The sequence below is a fragment of the Bufo bufo genome, chromosome 7 (assembly GCF_905171765.1).
Source record: "Bufo bufo chromosome 7, aBufBuf1.1, whole genome shotgun sequence".
Taxonomy (NCBI): Eukaryota; Metazoa; Chordata; class Amphibia; order Anura; family Bufonidae; genus Bufo; species Bufo bufo.
Window position 1 is genome coordinate 180815225 of NC_053395.1, and position 24591 is coordinate 180839815.

Genomic DNA, 24591 nt, shown 5'->3' on the forward strand with positions numbered 1-24591 from the left:
CTGTAATCATTCTAACCAGCAGAATCAAGTTAGTAATGGCAGAATTGCTGTCTTTTCTATATCCTGCTTCCCAAAAAGCAAAATCAAAAAATCTAAATGTTATATGTACCCCAAAATCAAATCAAAAGGAAGGTTGTCAGAAAATGGCTGTACTGGCACCCAGAGGCTACTCAAAAGCAACATGGCGCTTCTAAACCAATCCATCAAAATCTACGCTGCAAAAGGGGGCCTTTCCCTTTTGAACCTGGCAGCATACCCAAACAGCAGTTTATCTCCACATTTATGGCATTTTAATACCCAGTAGAACCTGCCTAAGAATTTAAAGGGAGTGGTATGTCTCAGATACGTGCATTAATATAGCAAAATACTTGTGGTGTCAAAATGCTCACTCAACCCGTTAATACATTGAGGGATGTAGCTTCTGTTGTAGCGTAACTTCTCAGGGGTTCCATTTATTATTTAACCCTAGAGCCTCTAAAGTTGTCCGCACAAGCGGTGTAAAATAACACATTGGGCCTCAAATGCGCATGGGGCTCTCATACGTTCAGGCAAAATAATAGGACCACACGTTTCTAAAACCAGGAAACAGCATAATTATAAGAAGGCTTGCTTTTCACACTGGCATGTGATGGGCACAGCATATTGGGCACTAAAAGGACATATCTGCTGAAAAATTGCAGTTTTCACTTTGCACCATCTGCTGTGCATTAATTTTTGCTAAACACCTGTCGGGTCGAAATATTCATACCACTCCTTAATAAATACCTTAGAGGGCCATTAGATTTTCTGTTTTTGTGTTTTTCACTCCCCGTCTTCCCAGAGCCATAACTTTTTTATTTTTCCCTTTACATAGCCTTATGAGGGCAATTTTTTTGCGGGACAAGTTGTGGCGCTATTTAATATTGCATATGATGTGGTGGGGGCTGAAAAAAAAAATCCAAATGGGGTGGAATTGGAAAAAACACAATTTTGCCACAGTTTAATGTGTCTTTTTTTTTTACTGTTGATCCATTTGCGGTAGAATTGACCTGTTGCATTCATTCTCTAGGTCAGTACAATTGCAATGATACCACACTTGCATAGTTTTTCTTGCTTTTTAATGCTGGAGAAAAAAAACTTGAAAATTTTTTTTTTCTTTTCATTGCCATATTCTGACCCCTATAACTTTTTGTATTTATGTGAACAGAGCTTGATCCACCTTTTTGCAGGGCGATCTGTACTTTTCAGTGATACCATTTTGAAGTGTGTGCAACTTTTTGATAACTTTTTCTAAAAAAATTTGGGGAGGTGAAGTGACAGAAAAAGGCGAATAAAAGTATGGTCATTTTCACACGTGGCAATGCCCATGATGTGTATTTTTATTGGTTATGTATTTTTAATTTGATTTTGGGGAATGAGAAACTCACTACATCCCTTGATAAATGTTATGAGAGGTGCGGTTTCCAAAATAAGGTCTTGGGGGTTTCTTTTTTTTTTTTTTTTTTATTTAATCTTATAGCCTCTGCAGTTTTCAGCAATCACCAAACCAGGCCTCATGTGCACATGACGCTCTTTCTCTTCTGAACCTTGCAGTGTCCCTAAACAGCAGTTTACGACCACATATGGGGTATTGCCGTATTTAGAAGAAAATGGATAATAAACTGTGGGGTACTTTTTCTCCTGTTACCCCTTGTTAAAATGAAAAAGCTGAGGCTAAAGCAACATTTTATTAGAAAAACATTAAATTTTTTTCATTTTCACAGCCAAGTTTCTAAATTCTATGAAAGGCCTGTGGGGTCAAAGCAATAACTACAAAACTCTACAATAAATTCCTTGAAGGGTTGTAGTCTCCAAAATGGGGTCACTTTTGGGGTATTTCCACTGTAGGGGTACTTCAAGGTCTCTTCAAATGTGACATAGTGCATGGAAATCATTCCAGCAAAATCTGCCCTCTAAAAGCCTTATGACGCTCCTTCCCTTCTGAGCCCTGCAGTGTGTCTATACAGAAGTTTAGGACCATATATAGGGTGTTTCTGTAAACTGCAGAATCAAGGTAATAAATATTGAGGTTTGTTTTGCTGTTAGCCCTTGCTGTGTTACTGGAAAAAAAAACATTGAAATGGAAACCCTGCAAAAATGTGAAATTTTGAAATTTCACCTCCATTTTCCTTTAATTCTTATGGAACACCGAAATGGTCAAGAAAGTTTGTAAACTCAGCTTTGAATTATTTGAGGGTGGTAGTTTATGAAATGGTGTCATTTATGGGTGGTTTCTATTAATGTAAGCCATTCAAAGTCACTTCAGAACTGAATTCTTTTAAAATGTTGGTTTTGGAAATTTTCTTGAAAATTTGATACATTATTTGTAAAATACTAAGCCTTCTAACGTTCTAAAAAATAAAATGACACTTACAAAACAATGCCAACTTAAAGTAGACATATTGTGAATGTTAATTAGTAACTTTTTTATGAGGTATCACTAACTATCTTAAAAGCAGAAAAATTGAAATGTAGAAAATGGCAAATTTTTAAAAATGTTCTCTAAATTTTTGGATTTAAAAAAAAAATGAAGTGAAACATATTGGAGGTCATTTACAAAGACCAGTGTTTTATGCCTGTCTTTGATTCCCCCTTGCGCTGCCGGAAGATACCTATAATTTATGATGAGGGGTGCGCCTCGTTGCAAATTAAGCGCACCTTTTGCAGTCCGTGCGGCAGGTGTAAAAACTACTCTAGCCTCTGACTGGAGTAGTTATTCGCCAATATTTACACCTGTTTCCAGACGTAAATGTTAGTAATGGAGAGTTCACATCATTGTTGTTTTTCCGTTCTTCTGATCCGTCAGAAGAACTGAAAAAAAAACACAAAGCAGAATCATTTAAAAAATAATAATAATAATCCTGTGCATCAATTCTGCACATTTGGCATCCGTTTAAGCCATTTCTGTAAAAAAAATATATATGATCTCAGACAGATGCAAAATGTGCATAATTGATGCACAGGATCTGTTTTTTTTACAGGATCCTGTTATGCTTTTTTTCAGACAGATCAGAAGAATGGAAAAATAACGGTGATGTAAACTCTAAATTTGTTGGGGCTGATGCCCTGGCCTGGCCCTGTCACACGTCTACCACTCCCTCACCAGTGCAAAGTGGCGAATATGGTGTAAAATTGCCAGAGTGACAAAATATTGTCACACTGGCATATAAAAAGGCGCAAAACAGGGTCTTGTGACGTTTTATGCCAAAAACTGTCGTAGGGCTAATAGTTAAAGGTGTATTCCCATCTTAGACAATGGGGGCATATCGCTAGGATATGCCCCCATTGTCTGAAACGTGCGGGTCCCACCGCTGGGACCCGCACCTATATCGAGAACGGAGCGGGGAGCGCTGTGGCTGGAGGACCCCAGATTTCCCGGGGTCCGTCCACCACCAAGCGCTAATCCCCGCCTCTCCCATAGAAGTGAATGGGAGCGTGCCGCGCATGCCCGGCCCATGCTCCCATTCATTTCTATGAGGCCGACGGAAATAGCCGAGCCAGTGCTCTGCTATTTTCGGCGGCCCCATAGAAATGAATGGAGGGCAGCTGGGCATGCACAGTGCGCTCTCCTTTACTTTCGGGGCTCCATTCTCAATATAGGTGCAGGTCCCAGCGGTGGGACCCGCACCTATAAGACAATGGGGGCATATTCTAGCGATATGCCCCCATTGTCTGAGATGAGAAAACCCCTTTAATAACCCCCCATTGACTCCAATTTAACTCTAGCATAAAGTACGATGTGTCAAACAATCTCAGAATCACTTATCATTCCACATAATACCACGTAAAGTGACACATGTCAGATTTTCAAAATTAGGCTGGGTCAGAAAGGTGAAAAATGGCAGGGTCTTGAAGGGTTAATATCATGTCTGTATAACAGCGCATACAGGGAGTGGCAGGTTATGATAAATATAATGTGTTCATTATGTTTGTATGTACAATTATACAAGGCGTTTCTTCCTTTTTCTGTCCTCTGTAGGTCCACGCCATCCCTTCTTTGCTTATATATATATATATAATGTATCTACAGTGGATATAAAAAGTCTACACACCCCTGTTAAAATGTCAGGTTTCTGTGCTGTAAAAAAAATGAGACAAAGATAAATAATTTCAGAACTTTTTCCACCTTTAATGTGACCTATAAACTGTACAACTCAATTGAAAAACAAACTGAAATCTTTTAGGTGGAGGGAAAAAAACTAAAATAAAATAAAATGTGGTTGCATAAGTGTGCACACTATCTTATAACCGGGGATGTAGCTGTGTTCAGAATTAAGCAATCACATTCAAAATCATGTTAAATAGGAGTCAGCATACACCTGCCATCATATAAAGTGCCTCTGATTAACCCCAAATAAAGTTCTGCTGCTCTAGTTGGTCTTTCCTGAAATTTTCTTAGTCACATCCCACAGCAAAAGCCATGGTCCACAGAGAGCTTCCAAAGCATCAGAGGGATCTCATTGTTAGAAGGAATCAGTCAGGAGAAGGGTACAAAATAATTTCCAAGGCATTAGATATACCATGGAACACAGTGAAGACAGTCATCATCAAGTGGAGAAAATATGGCACAACAGTGACATTACCAAGAACTGGACGTCCCTCCAAAAATTGATGAAAAGACGAGAAGAAAACTGGTCTGGGAGGCGACCAAGAGGCCTACAGCAACATTAAAGGAGCTGCAGGAATATCTGGCAAGTACTGGCTGAGTGGTACATGTGACAACAATCTCCCATATTCTTCATATGTCTGGGCTATGGGGTAGAGGGGCAAGACGAAAGCCTTTTCTTATGAAGAAAAACATCCACGCCAGGCTACATTTAGCAAAAACACATATGAAGTCTCCCAAAAGCATTTGGGAAAAGGTGTTATGGTCTGATGAAACCAAGGTTGAACTTTTTTGGCCATAATTCCAAAAGATATGTTTGGCGCAAAAACAACACTGCACATCACCAAAAGAACACCATACCCACAGTGAAGCATGGCAGCATCATGCCAAGGGGCTGTTTTTCTTCAGCTGGAGCTGGGGCCTTAGTTAAGCTAGAGGGAATTATGAACAGTTCAGAATACCAGTCAATATTGGCACAAAACCTTCAGCTTCTACTAGAAAGCTGAACATGAAGAGGAACTTCATCTTCCAGCATGACAACGACCCAAAGCATACATCCAAATCAACAAAGGAATGGCTTCACCAGAAGAAGATTAAAGTTTTGGAATGGCCCAGCCAGAGCCCAGACCTGAATCCGATTGAAAATCTGTGGGGTGATCTGAAGAGGGCTGTGCACAGGAGATGCCCTCGCAATCTGACAGAATTGGAGTGTTTTTGCAAAGAAGAGTGGGCAAATCTTGCTAAGTCAAAATGTGCCATGCTGATAGACTCATACCCAAAAAGACTGAGTGCTGTAATAAAATCAAAAGGTGCTTCAACAAAGTATTAGTTCAAGGGTGTGCACACTTATGCAACCATATTATTTTATTTTTCCTTCCCTCCACCTAAAAGATTTCAGTTTGTTTTTCAATTGAGTTGTACAGTTTATAGGTCACATTAAAGGTGGAAAAAGTTCTGAAATGATTTATCTTTGTCTCATTTTTTTACATCACAGAAACCTGACATTTTACCAGGGGTGTGTAGACTTTTTTTTTTTTATATCCACTGTATATATATATATATATATCATAATCACAACAGTCAAATTCTCATATCAAAATGTGGCTTGTAGTCTATTGCAACCAGATATGTAACACTTTTGTCACATACAGTTAACTCTATGGCAATTGTGTGCAGCCTTGTATGGTCTGCCCCCAAATGTACCATATATTAACATTTATGAACAGCAGTGTATACAGATGTAGCAATATCTGATCAATGAGGGTCCTACATGTGGCACCCTGCCAGTCAGCTGCTCAAAGAGGACACGGTGCTTCTGTGGTGAGCGCCTCGGCCTCCTCACAGCATACCAAGCACAGCACTGTACATTGTTTGGCAGCGGTGCTTGGTATTTCAGACCAAGCCTATTCACTTACAAGGGACTGAGCTGCACATAGTCCATGTTATTGATGAACGTGACATCACTGACCTAGCAAGAGGCTGCAACACTCACTGGAGCACCACGGCCTCTTCAAATCTGATTGGTGGGAGTCTGACTTCCCGCACCCTCACAATCCGCTGTTTGATGACCTATTCTGAGAATAGATTATCAATATTCTAATCCCATAAAACTCCTTTATCTCAACATGCGTTAAACACACAGATCCAGCAAACCTTAAATGGGGTTCTTGAGAATGATGAATGGCATGTGTCTGTTGCAGGCCAGGTGGGGATTGGAGCTGCAACAATGCATCTAACACATTTAAGGCGTTGTCCCACAAAAAATATTCTACAGTTTTCAAACCAGCACCTGGATCTGAATACTTTTGTAATTGCATGTAATTAAAAATGTTGTATATCTACTGAGTTATTCAATAAAATGTATCGGTATAGCGCCACCTTCTGTTTGTTCATCTTTTTTCTTTGTCCAGCTCACTGAAATTTCCACCCTTCAACTACCTCCTGAGCTGTGATAGGGAGAGAGCTGCAGCTGTATGGACACGCCCCCAGAAAAGACACTCCCCTGAGCTGTCAGCTTGATATAAATCTCGCAGAGCAATGAATGTAGAGATCTCTGGACCATGTGAGGTACAGGGCTGGTTCCAGCTTTGTTAGGGTCCATTCACACGTCCGCATTTTTTCACCGCATCCGATCCGCATTTTTTGCGGATTGGATGCGGAACCATTCATTTCAATGGATCCGCAAAAACGGATGACATACGGAAACATTTTTGCGGAACAACGGATCCGCAAAAAACGGACTGCAATTCTGGATATAAAAATACGGACGTGTGAATGGACCCTTAGAAAGAGACTGCCATGTTCTATTTTGAGAACACCATGAAGACAAACAAGTAAATCCTTGATCAAAACCACTTCTCCTTAACCCCTTAAGGACTCGGCCCTATTTCACTTTAAAGAGGACCTTTCACCGATTCTTACCCTATGAACTAAGTATACAGACATGTGGAGCGGCGCCCGGGGATCTCTCTGCACTTACTATTATCCCCGGGCGCCGCTCCGTTCTCCTGCTATGCCCTCCTGTATCTCCGTTCCCTAAGTTATGGTAGGCAGAGTCTGCCCTAGCGCTGGCCAATCGCATTGCAGAGCTCACAGCCTGGGAGAAAATAACCTCCCAGGCTGTGAGCTCTGCGCTGCGATTGGCCAGCGCTAGGGCAGACTCCACCTACCATAACTTAGGGACTGGTATCTCCGCCTACTATAACTTAGTGAGCGGAGATACCGGAGGGCATAACGGGAGAACGGAGCGGCGCCCGGGGATAATAGTAAGTGCAGTGAGATCCCCGGGCGCCGCTCTACATATCTGTATAGTTAGTTCATAGGGTAAGAATCGGTGAAAGGTCCTCTTTAAGGACTTGGCCATTTTTTGCAAATCTGACCAGTGTCACTTTAAGTGCTGATAACTTTAAAACGCTTTGACTTATCCAGGCCATTCTGAGATTGTTTTTTCGTCACATATTGTACTTCATGACACTGGTAAAATGAAGTAAAAAAAACAAACATTTTTATTTATAAAGAAATACCAAATTTGCCAAACATTTGTAAAAAATAGCAAATTTCCAATTTTAAATTTCTCTACTTCTATAATACATAGTAATACCTCCAAAAATAGTTATTACTTTACATTCCCCATATGTCTACTTCATGTTTGGATCATTTTGGGAATGATATTTTATTTTTTGGGGATGTTACAAGGCTTAGAAGTTTAGAAGCAAATCTTGAATTTTTCAGAAAATTTCAAAAACCCAATTTCTAGGGACCAGTTCAGGTCTGAAGTTACTTTGCGAGGCTTACATAATAGAAACCACCCGGAGGGGGGGCGTGGCCTAACCGCCGATGTAGAAAGACGCATGGCGCTGAGCTCCTGGATAGTATCCTGTATATAATCGCTCACCCGCTTCCTATCTGACCTCAGAGGAGACCGATCGTGACTGGAAGCCTCCCTGAACGCTGGGGTTTACTCCGGACTTGATATGACCCGCCAAAAGCAGAGGGAGAAGGAGAGTAAGGACGGCAGCACAGACACGCCGGCTAAACAAAATGGCGCCGGGCAGAATGCTAAGATCTCTGATGTGGCGGCGAAGCTGGGGAAGTTTGCCCGTACCCCAGCAGCTGCAGTAGCTGATCCGGAGCCTGATGCTCAGATGTCCGATGAGGCTGGAGGAGAGGAGTTCGTGGATCAGGCCTCATATGCATCGGTGACAAAGCTGAAGGTGGGTCCTGAGTTGCCGCCAGAAGCGGAGCCCATTTCTGAACCCACTATAGCGGACGTATATAAAATGGTGGCACAATGCAGCACAGCCCTCACGTCCCTAAATACCAATATGGGAGGCCTAAAGGAGGAAGTTTTGCTGATAAGGCAAGATATGCGGCAGTTTAAAGAAAGAGTGGGAGAGTTGGAGGGTCGCGTTAGCGACATGGAGGACCAGCTACCGCCTGTTAAAAGGGACTTGCAACGAGTTATACATAACGTATCCCTACTCATATCCAAATCTGACGATATGGAAAACCGTCTAAGACGGAATAATGTGCGGTTTATTGGAATACCGGAGCGTACTGAGGGCTCAGACCCTGTCTCATTTATGGAAAAGTGGCTGGTGGACATAATTGGGAAAGAAAAGTTATCCCCACTCTTTGCAATAGAACGTGCACATCGAGTGCCATTTCGCCCGCCGCCTCCGGGGGCGCCTCCAAGACCTCTCCTGATTAAGGTCCTACATTATAGAGACCGGGATGCCATACTTAAAGCAGCCAGGGATATCCCTGATATTCAAATTGGCGATAGCCGAGTTCTAATGTTCCCGGACTTTTCTGCAGAAATACAGAAGAGGAGAGCGAAATTTTTGGCAGTAAAGAAGAGATTGAGATCATTGCAGTGGCCTTATTCCATGTTGTATCCGGCAAAGCTTCGGGTGGTGGCGAATGGATCCACACATATGTTTGAGGATCCGCTAGAGGCAAGCCAGTGGCTGGACACTCATGAAAATGATCGGCGTGACAACAATACCTGATGAGATGGTGATATCTGCAATGGAACTGTTTTTGTTTTTTCTTGTGTCCTTTATTTGACACACAGTAATGCTAGAAATAGTATTGAGTTATCTAATGCTTTTCTAAAAAGGAAGGTTTTATATGTTGGTTTTTCACTGGTTTGGTTCTACACTGTATGGGTTAATATGTGGTCGGGGGGGAAGTTGGGTGAGCCAACACACTGGCGCATCCAGGGTGTAGCGCTGGTATAAGCTAAGCACTTATTTTTTTTCATCTGTGCCTTTAGTGTTAACCCATGACGGTTAGGTTCACTTTCAATGTCTATGGTGTACCCCTGTTTATTGGGTTCATGACTGACAGAATGTTTAGGGTAGTTTGGGGACAGTTGGGAGGGGGGAGGGTTAAGGTAGGATATATTTTCAGTATTACTACTAGGGGCAGGTTTGCTTGGGGTTGTCGGCACCACACTCTGCATTTGCTTATGAGATACCATGATGTCTTCCGTTAATATTTGTGCATGGAATGTGAGAGGAATGTCTTTGGCATCTAAACGTTCAGCTATTTTCCATGCTATAAAAGATATACAGCCAGCTATTGTATGTTTATCTGAGACCCACTTGACTGCCGATAAGACACACCTAGCACATAAAGCATGGGTGGGGTGTGAATTTCACTCTACATACTCCACACATGCTAGAGGGGTTAGCATTTTGGTGCATAAAGCTATTCCGTTTAATGCTCAGGAATCGTACGTTGATGATGATGGAAGATTTATATGCATAGACTGCTGTATTTTTCAGTTTAGGATTATCTTAGTGGCGGTGTATGTTCCCCCTCCATATTCGGCTGAAATTATGAAGATGGTTATTACCTTTACTTCTAAATTTCCGTTAGTTCCTACATTAATTGTAGGTGACTTTAATACCTATCTCAATGGTTTTTTGGATAAATTTCACAATGGGTCGGGAACATACACTGCTGCCCCTACCTCTCTGGCGAAACTGATGGGGGAGATAGACCTGTGTGATATATGGAGAACCAAATATCCTGATCGGCGTCAATATTCATGTTACTCAGCATCACATAGCTCCCTGTCCAGAATAGATTTGGCAATAGGATCCTCATCATTGGTAGCCCTAACAAAAGAGATTTTATATCTGCCACGTAGCCTTTCTGATCATTCTCCACTGTTGATTACACTGGAGGTGGGGAGGCACATATGTGCTCCTAGACCCATCTGGCGATTAAACCCATTCTGGCTATCAATAGTGGATACAGGAACTGATATATCTAAAGCTATCATTGACTTTTTAACTATTAATATAGGCTCGACTTCAGGGGCGGTGGTTTGGGACACCCTGAAGGCGTTTGTGAGAGGTTTATACATTAAGCGCATTAGTGTTAGGAAAACTAAAAGTCGTCTTCTGGACAGGGAGCTATCAGATAGAGTTACGCAACTGGAAACAACGTATATAACACAACCCACGTTGTCTAATGAAGCACAATGGAAGGAAGCTCAGAAGCTTTTGAGGGAACATATACAGAATAGAGCAGATGATAAACGTTTATTTATGGCCCAGAGGTACTTTGCTGAAGGGGAAAGTGTGGGGCATCTGTTGGCTACAATAACTAAAGCACAGAATGGTCCCTCCTGCATAGCCTCGCTCAGAGGAATAGATGGACAACTAATAACAGGAGATGAGAATATCCTGGGAGAATTTTATACCCACTTTAGAGAGGTGTATAGGTCCAGACTGGTCACCACTACTTCTGATAGAGCTGGTTATCTTGAAAGAATTAGTGTCCCTACCTTATCTATGGAGAATAGCTCACTTCTTGAGGAGGATATAACCCTGGAGGAACTGGAGATGGCCCTGAATTCTATGCCTAATGAAAAAGCACCTGGTGCCGATGGTCTTCCTGGGGAATTTTATAAAAGGCATGGGGAGATATTACTTCCACATTTATTAACGGTTTTTAAAGATGCATACGGTGAAGGTAAACTGCCATGTTCCATGAGAGAAGCCATAGTTGTAGTGATACCCAAGCCGGGAAAAGACCCTTCGCTCGTAGATTCATATAGGCCTATCTCACTCCTAACGGTGGATGTGAAAATTCTGGCCAAAGTCTTGGCTAATCGTTTGTCTAGGGTCATTCAATCTATTATTCATGATGATCAATCTGGGTTTATGCCTGGAAAATCCACGGCATTGAATCTTAGGCGCTTGTTTATAAACCTGCAGTTGGAGGGGAGGAAAGGTCAGGATAGTGAAGCTGCTGTGATCTCACTTGACGCTGCCAAAGCTTTTGACAGCGTTGAGTGGGAGTATTTGTGGGCGGTCATGACTAGGATGGGCTTTGGAATAAGTTTTCTAAAATGGGTCAAGCTTCTGTACAGTGAGCCCAGAGCCAGAATTAGAGTAAACGGACAATTATCACCCTCGGTTGCATTGGAGAGGGGGACGAGACAGGGCTGCCCGTTGTCTCCCTTGCTATTTGCAATAGCAATTGAGCCATTGGCGTGCCTTTTACGATCTACTCCACTGATGAGAGGGCTAGGGAGGGGCTCTAGTGAGGAGCGCGTATCTTTATATGCAGATGACATGCTAATCTATGTAGGTAATCTGGTGGATTCCATAGACTCCATAATCTCTGTAATATCGCAGTTTGGTGATCAGTCTGGACTTCGTATAAACTGGGATAAGTCAGTAATTCTCCCGGTATCGTCTCGAATGCATACCACTCATGCTACTTTCTCTGAACTCAAGGTGGTGCAATCTTTTAAATATCTTGGAGTGACTGTGTCAATGAACCCTGCAGATTATATTCCTAGTAATTTAATACCCTTGTTAGGGAGGTTTAGAAGCAAGGTTGCTGTTTGGCATAAATTGCCTCTCTCTATGATCGGTAGGGGCAATTTGCTTAAAATGATATTCATGCCTCAGTTGCTTTATATTTTGCATAATTCCCCCATATGGATCCCAGTGCACTTCTTCCATAAAATACAGCAGCTGTTCCGATTTTTTATTTGGAAAAATAATAGAGGAAGAATAAAATATGAAATTCTGCAGAGGAATAAAGAAGCCGGTGGTCTGGCCTTGCCTAATCCTATGCTCTATTTTCTGTCGGCTCAACTCCAACATTTTAAAGGGTGGGGGGTAATAGATGACATGGGAGGGAAGAGTGGTCAGCTGATAAAGTGGGCTGCAAATAGGTCTCCCCCGTTGGTAGCCATTGAAGGAGAAATAAAAGGAGAAATGGGAAATATTCCGACCTTGATTCTTATGAGGAAAGTATGGAATAAGGCAAAGAGTATTTTAGGGATGACAGGATTGATGAACATCTCGCCCTTATGGCATAACCCCGCACTTCAGGAATTGGAAAATCTGAATGGATTCTCCCAGTGGAATAAAAAAGGGGTATGGAATCTGAGCCATATTTATTTTAAAGGAACTTTAAAACAATACCAACAATTGTGCTCTGAATATGGGCTGCCCTCTTCACAGTTCTATCGATACTTACAACTTAGACATGCTTTAGAAGCTCAATCTAAGATAGCCCCAGTGACATTTATGTCAAGCCAGACATTGAATATGGTGGTTGCAGCTGGTTCAGTGAAGGGAGCAATCTCCAGGGTGTATCAGGCCCTATTAGAGGACTTTCTTAAAGGGTATCCATTAACAAGTAGACGTCAGTGGGAAAAAGATCTAGGGGTACTCACGGATGAGCAGTGGACTGAGGCGGTGGAACTTACCCCTACTTTATCCCTTAGTGAGGCAGCACGGTTATCCCATCTATATTTAATACATAGGGTATATAAGACCCCAGTGTTCTTGCATAAAATAGGCTACAGAAATAGTCCAGCCTGTCCGAAGTGTGGAAGTGATGAAGCTGACCTTCTACACATGATGTGGTCATGTTCATCACTGTCATCTTATTGGAAAGCAATACTACATCTGGTGAACAAAGTATATAGTGCTAGTTTTAAGTTGGATCCCAAACTGTGTGTATTAGGCCTGGTACCAGATAATAATTTACAGTCTGTTATAACTACTGGAATAGGTAGAATGTTATATCAAGCTAGGAAAACATTGGCAGCAAAGTGGATCCAGCCCATACCTCCTGATATATCAGAATATGTTGCTAGATTAAATATTGTGATTCGTCTAGAAAGAGGAGTATATCAAAAAAGGAAGTGTCTGTCCAAATTCGAAGCAATCTGGGGCAGCTGGATTGATAATTCTGGGTGCTGTAGCTCCTGGCTGGCACTTACAAGGACTTTTTCTATGACAAGGTGAATGCAGTGAGAATGGATGATATATATAGAATATTGGATGGTGGCAGGTGTGTGGGGCATTTATAGAAGCCTGATAGTGAGGGGGTTACCTGGAACTAGAAGGTGGCTGTATGGGAAGATTGATGATGGACTAGGATGTTATATGGAACATCGCTGATTGGAATTAGATGATGGTAGATGGCTTATTTAAGAGTAATGTGGTGCCGACACCCCGAGAGTGATGACTAAGGAAGATGTTTTAGGAGTGTGTCCTGCCTTAAAGGGATTAGGGAGGGGGGGGGGGGGGAGGTATGGGTTTATTTGTTTAGGATGGATAATTGTACTCACATTGAAGATACTTTTGATACCAGAGGCTATATGTGGATTTATGCCATGTCCTATGTAGATATGTGTAATAGAATGTATATATTATATACTATATATGACAGATAATGTATACATCTGTGGTCTACAAAATATCATGTTAATGTGATAAAATAAGACTGGAAAATGTTAATAAAGAAATATCTGATTTAAAAAAGAAACCACCCGGAAATGACCCCATTCTATAAACTACACCCCTCAAGGTATTCAAAATTGATTTTACAAACGTCGTTAACCCTTTAGGTGTTCCACAAGAATTAATGGAAAATAGAGATACAATTTCAAAATTTCACTTTTTGGGCAGATTTTCCATTTTAATAATTTTTTTCCAGTTACAAAGCAAGGGTTAACAGCCAAACCAAACTCAATATTTATGGCCCTAATTCTGTAGTTTACAGAAACACCCCATATGTGGTCGTAAACTACTGTACGGGCACACGGCAGAGCGCAGAAGGAAAGGATTGCCATACGGTTTTTGGAAGGCAGATTTTGCTGGACTGTTTTTTTTTACACCATGTCCCATTTGAAGACCCCCTGACAGCGGCGTAGCGTGGGGGGGGCCGTTGCCCCGGGCGCCAAACTGCAGGGGGGCGCTCCGGCGCCGGCTGAAAAGTTTTTATATTGTGCGTTTTTTTCAGGACGCGCAACGGCCGGCCAGAGTCTGAGGTAGAGAGCTGTTTAGTGCGTGCGCCCGCCCGGCCCTGATGATTCATTTGTGTGGTCGTCGCGGCGGGCGCACTACTGTGTTGGTTAGTTAACTGTTAACAACTAGACAGTCTGACTGGCCTGGCTCCCTCCGGCTCCGCCCACTTTCCAGGCGGGAAACACAGTGCGGAGTGCGGGAGCCAGAGCCAGCAGAAGATTGCCAGGAGCAGGAGGCGGCGCCGCAGCAGAAGACAGACTGAGTCCACTAGTCAGTGTGCACTGTGTCACTTCAGACTCCATTCCAGACAGAGAACTGTTGAGTCAGAGACTGACCAGGCCCTGAGTCTGAGTGAGCCCTGAGCCAGTGAGCCGCCCTAGAAGAGTCCAGAGTGACAGAGTCCAGTCCAGACTGTCCTGAGACTACTACAGAGCAGAGGTAGAAAGGGAGTTAGTGGCACTAGTAGTGTAGTGATTAAGTTGGGTGGCCATGTCAGATGTCACAATGATGACCTCCCTCCCTGTCCCTGAGTCTGTGTGTGGGGGGATGGTGGCTCAGCTGGTGGGTTTACAGTGTGCAATGTTACCATTATTATTGCATGCTGCTCAGCCTGGCTCAGACAGTGGTGCCACCACTGTCTGAGCCAGGCTGAGCAGCATGCAGTAATAATGGTAATAAATCAATGAGTGAAGTGCCAGATCTCTGCCAGGCCAAATAGGTGGCGTGGCAGTCTGGCATTCATGGTTCTGATGTGGCAGCTTATAGGTATACATTGGGGCCATAATATATAATAATTATATAAGGGGGCCATCATTAATTATACATAGGGGCCATTATATATTATAATTATACAGAGAGGCTATGTCACGAGGGTATCAAGAGCCACGTCTGACTCCGTTATACCCGGGGTCAGGAGGTCGCAGCGGGTGGCTGCGCGCTCTATATCTAAAGATCACGTTGTTTCTTAGTGATTGTTTTCTGTGTTTGCCTTGCTATCCTTTTTGTCTCAATCAGGGATCCGTAGCTTCTCCTCCTCAGCTGTTTCTTGTCTGCCACTCCCAACCTCCTTATATTCTCCCCTCACTCTTCTCTAGTTGCCAGTTAAAGAGCTTCCTGCCTGGACATCTATACTGACCCACTGGAGTTGTGAATCCTGGTTGTCGTTCCAGAGTGCTTCCCTCCGGATCCCTGTTGGGCTTCTTGTTGTCTCCTGTTGTCGCCCACCTGGGATTATATGTTGAGTTTGTATTGTCTGTCCTTCCCTTGGTGTTTTCCTTTAGAGCTAGTGGTGCGGACTAGTGTTCCCACCGCCCTGTTCACTATCTAGGGCTCAGCTTAGGGAAAGCCAGGGCTTTAGGCACGTGATCGGCGTACGGGTGAGGAACCCGTCTAGGGACGTCAGGGCAGCCAGGTGCCAGCCGCTAGGTGAGTCAGAGGTTACCACCTTCCCTCTCACTTGGGCAGGGCCTTCCTTGTTCCCTCCCTCTGTGTCACGTATGTGATAGTCACGCCGACCGTGATAGGCTATTAATAATGGGCCCTCTGTATAATTCTAATATATAATGGCCCCCCTGTATAATTATTACCGTAAATATTATGGCCCCACTGTATAACTATAATTTATAGTTATACTGTGGGGCCATAATATATAATAATTATATAAGGGGCCGTTATATATTATACAGAAGGGCCATTATATATAATAATTATACAGAGGGGCCATTATATATAATAATTATACAGGGGGGCCATTATACAGTATATTAGAATTATACAGAGGGCCCATTATCAATAGCCTCTCTGTATAATTATAATATATAATGGCCCCTATGTATAATATATAATGGCCCCTTGTATAATTATAATTTATTATGGCCCCTCTGTATAATTATTATATATAACGGCCCCTTTGTATAATATATAACGGCACCTTTGTATAATTATCATTTATTATGGCCCCTCTGTATAACTATAATATATAATGGCCCCCTGTAGAATATATTATGGCCCCCTTGTATAATTATTATATATTATGGTCCCTCTGTATAACTATAATATATAATGCCCCCCTTGTATATTATATATAGTGACCCCTCTGTAATATTAGGATATATAATGGCCCCCTCTGTATTATTATTATATATAAAATGGCCCCTCTGTATAATTATTATATATAATGACCCCTCTGTAATATTAGGATATATAATGGACCCTCTGTATAATTACTATATATAATGACCCCCCCTGTATTATTATAATATATAATGGCCCCCTCCGTATTATTAGGATATATAATGGCCCATTATATATCCTAATATTACAGAGGGGCCATTATATATTATAATAATACAGGGGGGGTCATTATATATAGTAATTATACAGAGGGTCCATTATATATCCTAATATTACAGAGGGGTCATTATATATAATAATTATACAGAGGGGCCATTTTATATATAATAATAATACAGAGGGGGCCATTATATATTATACAGAGGGGGCCATTATATATAATAATAATAACTAATAATAATAAAACTCTGCAGAGATGAGACGCGGCTGAAAGAAGGTGTCATGGCGGTCTTATCTCCGAATGAAGACGCTAAAGAAAGTCTACATCACAGGAGACGTCACTGGATGGATGAGGTATGTGGTGCTGTATTATACTGTATATTTTGTTGTGATGTATGTAATGTCCAAACACATATTTGTTTCACGGTAGGGTTGGGGGGTGGATTGAGAATTTGGCCCACCCTGCCGCATCCTGGCCCCAGACTTCAGGTCACACTGTGTGTGTGTTCTGAATTCTGGGGCCTTATACTCATCTACTAAATCATCTGTACTTAGAGAGTTACCACCATGTTATCTGTGGTGTTATATAGGACTGCTATATTATCTGTAAAAGGGGCGTGTCCACAGGTTGGGAGGGGGGGGGGGGCGCAATAAATGGCTTGCCCCGGGTGCTGGCAACCCACGCTACGCCACTGCCCCCTGATGCAACCCTAGAGTAGAAACTCCATAAAAGTGACCCCTTCTAAGAAACTACACCCCTCAAAGTATTCAAAACAGATTTTAAAAATGTCGTTAACCCTTTAGGTGTTCCACAAGAGTTATTGGCAAATGGAGATGACATTTCAGAATTTCAATTTTTTTGGCAAATTTTCCATTTTAATCAATTTTTCCTAGTAACAAAGCAAGGGTTAACAGCCAAACAAATCTCAATATTTATGGCCCTGATTCTGTAGTTTACAGAAACACCCCATATGTGGTCGTAAACAGCTGTACGGGCACACGGCAGGGCGCAGAAGGAAAGGAATGCGATACGGTTTTTGGAAGGCAGATTTTGCTGGACTGTTTTTTGTTACACCATGTCACATTTGAAGCCCCCCTGATGCACCCCTAGAGTAGAAACTCCATAAAAGTGACCCCATCTAAGAAACTACACCCCTCAAGGTATTCAAAACTGATTTTACAAACGTCGTTAACCCTTTAGGTGTTCTACAAAAATTCATGGAAAATAGAGATACAATTTAAAAATTTCACTTTTTTGGCAGATTTTCCATTTTAATAATTTTTTTCCAGTTACAAAGCAAGGGTTAACAGCCAAACCAAACTCAATATTTATGGCCCTAATTCTGTAGTTTACAGAAACACCCCATATGTGGTCGTAAACTACTGTACGGGCACACGGCAGGGCGCAGAAGGAAAGCAATGCCATACGGTTTTTGGAAGGCAGATTTTGCTGGACTGTTTTTTTTACACCATGTCCCATTTGAAGCCCCCCTGATGCACCCCTAGAGTAGAAACTCCAAAAATGTGGCCCCATTTTAGAAACTACGGGATAGGGTGGCAGTATTGTTGGTACTAGTTTAGGGTACATATGATTTTTGGTTGCTCTATATTACACTTTTTGTGAGGCAAGATAACATGAAATAGCTGTTTTGGCACCGTTTTTATTTTTTGTTATTTACAACATTCATCTGACAGGTTAGATCATGTGATATTTTTATAGACCAGGTTGTAACTGATGCGGCGATACCTAATATGTATACTTTTTTTTATTTATGTAAGTTTTACACAATGATTTCTTTTTTGAAGCAAAAAAAATCATGTTTTAGTGTTTCCATAGTCTGAGAGCCATAATTTTTTCAGTTTTTGGGCGATTACCTTGGGTAGGGTATGATTTTTGCGGGATGAGATGACGGTTTTATTGGCTCTATTTTGGGGTGCGTGTGACTTTTTGATCGCTTGCTATTACACTTTTTGTGATGTAAGGTGACAAAAAATGGTTTATTTAGCACAGTTTTTATTTTAATTTTTTTTACGGTGTTCATCTGAGGGGTTAGGTCATGTGATATTTTTTATAGAGCCGGTCGATACGGACGCGGCGATACCTAATATGTATACTTTTTTTTTTATTTATGTAAGTTTTACACAATAATATCATTTTTGAAACAAAAAAAAAATCATGTTTTAGTGTCTCCATATTCTGGGAGCAATAGTTTTTTCAGTTTTTGGGCGTTTTTGTCTCAGGTAGGGGCTCATTTTTGGCGGGATGAGGTGACGGTTAGATTGGTACTATTTTGGTGGGCAAACGCCTTTTTGATCGCTTGCTGTTGTACTTTTTGTGATGTAAGGTGACAAAAAAATGGTTTATTTAGCACAGTTTTTATTTTTTTACGGTGTTCATCTGAGGGGTTAGGTCATGTGATATGTTTATAGATCCGGTCGATACTGACGCGGCGATACCTAATATGTATACTTTTTTTTTCCCCCTTATCCTTTACCAATTTTTTTTTTTACTTTATTTGGGAAAAATGACGTTTTTGTTTATTTTTACTTGAAACTTTAAATTTTTTTGGGGTTTAACTTTATTTTTTCAACTTTTTTTTTTGTCCCACTTTGGGACTTGAACTTTTGCGGGTCTAATCCTTTACAATGCATTCCAATACTTCTGTATTGGAATGCATTGGCTGTATGAGTAATACTGTGTGTATTACTCATACAGCTTCCGGCCTGTGAAATCCAGGGGGCTGGATGTCACAGGCTCTTCACCGGAAGGCAGCGCGATGCCTCAGGAAGGCATCGCGCTGCCTTCCATGCCATCGGGTCCCCCCCCACAGCCCCATGGGGACCCGATGGCACCACCGCCGCCGCACCAGGTAAAAGCCGCAAACCGCAGGTCTGAATTGACCTGCGGTTTGCGGCGATCGCCGACACGGGGGGTCACGGGATTCCCCCCCGCGCATTTAGCCGAGGTGCCTGCTCAATGATTTGAGCAGGCACCGGGTTCCGATCACCGCCCGCCGGGCAGCGGTGATCGGAACTATACATGACGTACCGGTACGTCATGGGTCCTTAAGGACTCGGGAACCATGCCGTACCGGTACGTCATGGGTCCCTAAGGGGTTAAAGGGGTTTTCTGGCTCTTCTATAGGCCTATCCACAGCCTTTTCTTCATAGGCCAGTGACGTCACATTCATTGGTCACGTGGTCTATTTGCAGCTCAGCCCCATCCAAGTGAATCAGCATGAGCTGCAGTACCAAGCACAGCCACTATACAATGGACGGTGCTGTGCTTGGTAATCTATGAGGAGGCCTCAATGCTCACCAGAGCGCTGCAGCTTCTTTAAACATCTGATCGGTGGAGGTGCCTGGTGTCGGACCCCCACAGATCACTTATTGATAACTTGTCCTGAGGATAGGTCATCAATATAGAAGACCTGGAAAACCCATTTAAATCATGAATTCCCAACTGAAAACAGTATTATATTTTTGGGATAATATAAGAAAATGCATTTGACTGGAGCAAAAAAAAATTACTTAGCTTGGAAGACTTGAAATAAAAAAAAGACGAGGACGACCAGCAACAAGATGGATACTGTGACATAAATCAAGTTCCTGCCATTGAGAAACCTCAAGACAGGAATTTATGGAGAAAGACTGTTCATATACATTGGGGGAGATTTATCAAACTGGTGTAAAGTAGAACTGACTTAGTTGCCCATAGCAACCAATCAGATTCCACCTTTCATTTTTCAGAGCTCCTTTTGAAAATGAAAGGAGGAATCTGATTGGTTGCTATGGGCAACTAAGCCAGTTCTCCTTTACACCAGTTTGATAAATCTACCCCGATGATTTAGAAACCATAGTTGTAAACCATGCTGAAGAGAGGGTATCCAGCCCTGATGAGTGTCATACTCATAGCTACGGAATGACCCTGTACATGGCTCCCCTCCTCAGATAAAGCAAATAGGGAGTAAGGAACGCGCCCAAGGGTCATAGAAAGACCAGTGTGGGGGTAAACTCACATCAGGGCCTTCTGTCCTGGCTGGCAAAATCCTGTACCATAATCGGGCCGCCCATTTGCTATAAGCACTACTTGTATACAGGAATATAATATTTATCATATACAATATAATGGCATAAAGAAAAAGCCAGGCATTGCGAACAAATTGCCGAAACTCAGGGTTAAAGGCTGCTGATTATAACTGTCCTTCAGTTTATTGATTTATACTTAAACTTCATGTTAATTATTTTCAATCTGTATTTCCTCTGCGGCTTTAAAATACCACTAAATCAGACAACCGATATCCATAATGTGACTAAAGAACAAAGGTACGGTCGGATCTCTTCTCTGATCTCACATTACATGACACATGTTCAATTTTTTGTCTGACAACTTATTGATCAGGAAAAAGAGACATTTGTGTGCTTCGTTGCAAGTATGAACAGATTCTTATGTAGTAATTGTAAGGATTTGTGGAGATGATGCAAAAAAAGGGAGAAATTAACCCCTTAGTGACCACCCATACACCTTTTTACCACTAGAGTGCCTTTTTTTAATGATAGCTTAGGCCTCATGCAGACGACCGTTGTGTGCATCCGCGGCCGTTGTTCTGTTTTTTTCTGCGGACCCATTGACTTTCAATGGGTCCGTGGAAAAATCGGAAAATGCACCGTTTGGCATCCGCGTCCGTGATCCGTGTTTCCAGTCCGTGAAAAAAATATGACCTGTCCTATTTTTTTCACGGACCCATTCAAGTCAATGGGTCCGTGAAAAATCACGTATGCACACAAGATTGTCATCCACGTCCGTGATCCGTGTCCGTGATCCGTGTCCGTTTTTTCCTATCATTTCAAAGGCAAACTTGACTTAGATTTTTTTTTCATTTTTCATGTCCGTGGATCCTCCAAAAATCAAGGAAGACCCACGGAAGAAAAAACGGACACGGATCACGGAACAACGGAAACCGTTTTTGTGGACCGCTAAAAAAACGTCCGTGTGCATGAGGCCTTAGTCTAAGCATTGACAGTATAATACACTATACTGCATAAACAGTATGATGTATTATAGAAGCGATGAAAATCAACTGTTAAAGTCTTGTGGGACTAGTAAATGGTTAAAAAAGTTCCAAGTTAAAAAATACACCTTTTTCCATTGAAAGATAGCTTTTCAATGGAAAAATTGCAAATATAAAATTCCCTACATATATTTGGTATTGCTGTGCCTATAAGGACCCACAGTACACATTAAAGGATAACTGTCATATTTTCACTCAAAATAAAATTTTCATATATGTTGTTGCCGCTGTGGTGATAATCCATAATCACTAATTATTGTGTTCACATACCACTTGTTTAATACGATTCAGTCCAAAGCAACCGCTCCTCAGAAGACTTCTTTCTGACTATCTTCTCAAGATGGCCGCCGATGCCCTTACCCTGAGGCTAAGACCTCTCTCCCTAACTACCCAGAATATATTTGACTCATCTCGGGAACGCGCAGCCTCACCACAACAAATTGGCTTTCTCCAGACTTAAACACGCCCTCTTCCTCCTGAGTAATCGCAAATTTTTATCGCAAATATTCTAATTGCAAATTTTATCGTGAATATCGGCACTATCCCTGTCCGACGGGAGCAAGCGCGTAGCGTTCAGAACTGCCCACTACTACATCCACGTCTTCTGTATATAGAAGATAGGAGACGGAGGACACCTAGCAATGCTGTTTTAGCCGCACCACTGAAATGCCTGGGGGAGGAAAGAACATGCAGCAATTACTAGGTGATTCAATACCTATGCAAAAGTATTAACTAGGGATCTAAGGTAAACTTAGTCAGACCAATCCAATTACATAAAAATAATATATGACAGTTACCCTTTAAGCAGTACAATGTATTGTGTATCAAAAGATTGCCTGTTAAAGTCTAGTAAATGGACTGGTAAATGGTTAAAAAAAATCCAAGTTAAAAAATACAACTTTTTTCCATTGAAAAAGTTGTAAAAATAAAATCCCCTCCACAAATTTGGTATTGCGGCGCCCATAACAACCCACACTACACAATTATCTGGTCATTTCTTCTGTACTGTTAATACCAGAATTGCCACAAAAATAAAGAAATAAAAAACATTCAAAAAGTGTTATGTACTCCAAAATGATATCAATAAAGTAGGCAAAAATCAAGCTCTCACACAACGCCAGAGAAAGAAAAATAAAAAAGTTATGGGTCTTGGGATGTGGCAGTGCAAAAACATTTTCTTTTCCATCCCCCCAGAAAGAGTTAATAAAAGTTGATAAATCAGTTATTTGTACCCCAAAATGGCACTAGTAAAAACTACTACTTGTCCAGCAGAAAACAAGTGCTCATGCGTCTACATTCGTGGAAAAATAAAACAGTTATAGCTCTTGGAAGGCAACGATGAAAATAAATTGCTTGGTAACTAAGCCCTACGACAGGCTGTTCAATAAGGGGTTAAAATCCTGTTTTCTAAGCCTGCATTTAAGAAGCAGTTTCGTAATGAACGAACCATAGTGCATTACATGAAACAGAAATGTAGGATTTCTTGAAAAGGATCCAAAAGCTGATTGCACAACCTTAAGTAAGATGCGTAAACTAAAAGAAAAAAGAAAAAGTCTGGTACCGTGTTAGCCAATAGAAAACTAGTTCAGTGCTCTTATTAAAAGAAGCAAAATAAGGGTACTTTCACACTTGCGGCAGAGTGATCCGGCAAGCAGTTCTAGTGTAAAAGTACCCCAAGAGTATTGCAGGTTTTATACCTTTTAATGGCTAACAACAATCAGGCCTGATGAAGGGACTGGTGATGTCTCGAAAGCTCGCTATGTAACATCATTACCAGGGCCGATCCTACACGGGGTGCAGTGGGTGCCCCGCACCCCAGCGCTGTCACCCGAAAGGCGCCGAGCGCAGGGCCGGACTGGCCTGCCGGGATATCGGGAAATTTCCCGGTGGGCCGGCAAGCCTGAGTGCCGCAAGGCCGCGGCCCTGGTGACAAGTGGGGGCGGCCGCGGCCGGCGGCAGGGCAGAGCAGGAGATGAGCGCCTCCATTGCGGAAGCGCTCATCTCCATAGTCATCTGTATTGCCGTCCTCAGGACGGCAATACAGATGCCTGTGCTGCGGCAGAGGAGGGAGAGGTGTGTCCCCTCCTGTTCCTCTGATAGGCTGCCGGCTTAGTGCTGGCAGCCTATCAGAGGCCGGTGCAGGCGGCGCGATGACGTCATCGCGTCGCCTGAGCCGTATAGCGAGGGACACAGACGGAAGAGGCGGCCTGCATCGCATCGCATTGCTGGAGGTAAGTATAAGTGTATTATTTTTTTATATTTTTTTATATAGGTACAATACTGGGCTGGCACATGATAAGGGGGGCTACTGGGCTGGCACATGATAAGGGGGGCTACTGGGCTGGCACATAAGGGGGGGCTACTGGGCTGGCACATAAGGGGGGACTACTGGGCTGGGCTGGCACATGATAAGGGGGGCTACTGGGCTGGCACATGATAAGGGGGGACTACTGGGCTGGCACATGATAAGGGGGGACTACTGGGCTGGCACATGATAAGGGGGGACTACTGGGCTGGCACATGATAAGGGGGGCTACTGGCACATGATATGGGGGGCTACTGGCACATGATATGGGGGCACTCTGGCTACTGGCACATGATATGGGGGCACTCTGGCTACTGGCACATGATAATGGGGGGGATCTGGCTACTGGCACATGATATGGGGGGGGGCTCTGGCTACTGGCACATGATAAGGGGGGGGGCTCTGGCTACTGGCACATTATATGGGGGGCTACTGGCACATGATAAGGGGGGCTACTGGCACATGATAAGGGGGCTACTGGCACATGATAAGGGGGTCTACTGG

At 42.5% G+C, this 24591-nt stretch overlaps 1 protein-coding gene across 1 annotated transcript in view; it reads right to left on the reverse strand.

The window, feature by feature from the left end:
- The window catches only part of AGPS (alkylglycerone phosphate synthase), a 244162-nt gene that overhangs the window by 211888 nt on the left and 7683 nt on the right, over positions 1–24591 (reverse strand). The gene's annotated exons all lie outside the window — the stretch shown is intronic.